The following is a 3,758-nucleotide window of genomic DNA, read 5'->3' on the forward strand; positions in this document are numbered from 1 at the left end:
GGGGAGGGGGGGGGGGGGGGGGGGGGGGGGGGGGGGGGGGGGGGGGGGGGGGGGGGGGGGGGAGAGAGAGAGGGGAACAATGAGAAATAACTGATAGACTGAAAGATAGCAGACGAAGGTAAAGAAAAATTTCCCAAACTCATAGTTATGACATTTTCCTCTCAAAAGCAGTGGTCACTAGGCGGCCTCTTGGCTCTCTCAGTGAACAAATTTTATATTAATCAGAAGTATTTGTGTTAACAAACTACATATGGCTTGATCTCCTAGGTTTTGTAGCTTCTAAATTGACACAACATGACAATCTGCAGCAAGGTACTGAAGGTGTAAGGCAAAATTTCTTTTCTTGCTCATGTTTGCGTCGACTTTCTATTATATGTTCCATCTCTGCACAATTTCTATCTATTTAAAGGCGAAAGCCGAAGGTACTAAAACTAAAAACAAAATAAAAACTCAAAGATATCCTAACTTGGGGATTGAATGCGTGTAGAATGTAATAGATATATATAAATTGAGGAAATGAAGAAGAAAGAGGGAGAAGGAAATCATAATCAATTCATTAATAATCAAGTTGTAATGAAAATGAAACCCCCATCCCTTTATATAGAAAAGGTTCAAAAAAATCAAAGGAACTTTCTACAAGATAACAACGAATAAATAACGTACTCCTAATTGATAAACATAACTCCTAAATGATGAAACTATTGAAATCTATATTAACTTAAGCTCTATCTATTAGCCTTTCACCTAGAGTATACTTTTAGTTATTTCCCATCATTTCTCCAGGGGTGGAAAGAACTCGACTCCTGCAAGCTAAGCCCCAAGTAGGACTCTAGCAAGTTTGAATCGAGACCCCAGAATTTATCTTCTTTGATCAATGTATCCTTCGTAAGCGGTCAATCTTGCCACCTAACCAAAAATCTACGATGGCCAACATCCTTAGAAGCAACAATCTAATCAATAAGCTCAACAATCACATCTTTTGACGTCAGAGTCGGAGTCGGATTCGAAGTTGGAGTTTGAGTTGGTGTAGGAGTTCATGGCACTACAAGATATGTTTTACTTGCATAAATAGATGAAGACAAAACTAAAGGCTCAAAAGTGCCTCGATAGGAATACAAATATATTATGAGCCTATTTGAGTCCCATTTTTCATCTAAAATGTATTTTGGAATAGTATTTTGATGGAGAACGTGTGGTTAAAAAATAAGAAACAGTTTTAAGTTTACATGTAATATTATTTTATTAAAAAATGTGTTATTGAAAATAAGAGAGAAAATATATTTTGAAAATAATGGAGACCAAACAAGGGCTATATTGAATATTGAAAACAGGATTAATATTTAAATGTGGTTGTAAATCTAGGCGATATGCATCAGTTCTAAGTTTTTGTATGGTATAGGGGGCCCACAGAGCGAGCATTAGTTTTTTAACAACATGTTTTGGATAATGCTATGAAAGAATACTAACAATCACATAATTACCAACTAAAAATTCTCCACGCATACGATGTGAGTTAGCAACAAGTTTATAACATGCATTATTTAAAGAAATTTTTCTTATTATTTCTTTGTGTAACTCTCAAATATGATCTGCAAAGACTTGTACTTGTGATGTAGAAGGAATAAAATCAGTAGGCAAAGGCATGAGGTCAATTGGTTGGCAAGGAGAGAAACCATTGAAAATTTCAAAAGGGCCCTTACGTGTTCACGTACTGACATAATTGTTATATCTAAACACAGCTAAAGGTAAGACAAAATGCCAAATGCTCAGTTTCCCCAACTAAACATCTAAGCAAATTACCTAAACTATGGTTAACAACCCCCATCTAACCGTTTGTTTAAGAATGAAAAGTAAATGAATATTTGAGTGTTGTACCAAACATTTTCCATAGGATTTTCCAAAAATAGCTAACAAACTTGACATCCTTATCAGAAATAAAGATGGAAGGCAACCAACGTAGGCGGACCTTTTTCGAAAAAATAATTCCACAACATAGGAGGCATCAATAGATTTTGCCTAAGGGATAAAGTGTACCTTTACTACTATAATTGAATCACGACCCTTGATAGGTTCTGGTAAGCGTAAGACAATGTCTTGCTATAGGCAACAAAGAGTAGGGTGTATAAACAACTATTCTATGTTGTGCCTTCCCTAGCTGACATGAGAGACATTGCAAGAGTGTGCAGGGAGAGGCCAATAAAACCTATCCTGCAATGGGGCAACAATTTTATCCCTACCAAAATGTCAAGCCACAACACCTCTGTATATATCCCAAAATAGAAATTCTCCAATAAAAGTGCAAATGCATAATTAGTTACCTCTAAAAAGATATCAATCTCAAATGATGAAATTGACATGAACGCGAGTAGTATATAAAAGGTCGTTATGGATCATGCTAAAATTGCGATGGATATTTATTCTTCGGACGCTCAAAGCCATCCACCTTGTTGCTCGTAGCATGAAGGACAATGGAAATGTAGATAAGAGGATCAGCAACCTTTCACCTCGTGCACAGTGGTAAAGAACGAAAGTGTATTCCTAAAAGAATTCAACCATTCAACATTCCGTTCACTTAACTTACGCAAAGAGTCAAAGTATCGAAGGGCCCAATGATCGAAGTAAAGGACGAATTCCTTGGGTAACATAAGAGATTGCATCACTGCATAAATATCCTTGGCATAGGTCAAATACATCTATTTAGCGTTATTTGAGTTTTTCGTAAAATAGGTTACAAGATGATCCTCTTAGTATACAACCTATTCTTACGAGGCCTCAAATGCAACTTCAAAAACTTTATAGAGTGAAAGGTGTCACAACCCTAGTACCTTGATCATTTTTTTCTTCACTTCTAAGAAAAATTTACTAGCTAAAAGAGTAAAATGAAACTTCATTCACCCTTTTTCATGGACACGGTGACAAAGGTTATATTGGTAAAAAAAACTCTTAATGAAACTCCACACACGAATAATTGAAACTTTTGTAGGATTTGTGCAAATACCCTAGACAAACATGATAAATCCTAAGAAAAGGGCTTAGAATTGCAAGGAATAGCATTTTTTAAGATCCACATAAAGTTTTTCCTCTCGAAGAGAATGAAATACTTGTACAAAACATCTAGATGAGCTTCTTTGGATGGACCATATTTGAGGATATCATCATATAGACAACAAGAACTTCCCCCATACAATGTCACAAAGCATGAGTCATGACTCGCATAAAAGAACTTGAAGCATTAGAAATCCTAAAAAGCATTACTAATCACTCATGCAAATCATCTTGAATTTTAAATGCAGTTTTCCACTCATCACGCTAGCAAATTCGAATTTGATGGTACTTATTGCGCTAGTCTATCTAAGAAAACCAAATAGAATAGGTAAGCTCATCAAACATATCCTCGAGTCGAGGATTGGGAAAACTATATTCGACTATGATTTTGTCAACGGCTCAATTATATCTAGATACATTCCCCAAGATCCATCTTTCTTAAGATTGTGTAAAACATGCACAACACAGGGGCTAGGACTATTACGAACAAATCCTTTGACTAAGAGGTCAAAATTTGCCTTTTCAACTGAGAGAGGTCATTCTATAATGTGGAAGATTAGGCAACTACAAACTTGGAACTAAGTCAATGGCATGCTGAATATCTCTCATGGATTCTACAAGAGCAACACCGACAAACTCCTTTAAGACGGTCAAATAAAAAATTGTAACTCAAAAGAGGATGGCAAACTAGTCATTGCAACAAGAACATTTTT

General features: G+C 36.0%; 1 protein-coding gene across 1 annotated transcript in view; it reads right to left on the minus strand.

Annotated features, from left to right (window-relative positions):
* The window catches only part of LOC111394569 (zinc finger CCCH domain-containing protein 19-like), a 16,608-nt gene that overhangs the window by 9,035 nt on the left and 3,815 nt on the right, over window positions 1-3,758 (minus strand). The gene's annotated exons all lie outside the window — the stretch shown is intronic.

The sequence above is a fragment of the Olea europaea genome, chromosome 5 (genome assembly GCF_002742605.1).
Source record: "Olea europaea var. sylvestris chromosome 5, O_europaea_v1, whole genome shotgun sequence".
Taxonomy (NCBI): domain Eukaryota; kingdom Viridiplantae; phylum Streptophyta; class Magnoliopsida; order Lamiales; family Oleaceae; genus Olea; species Olea europaea.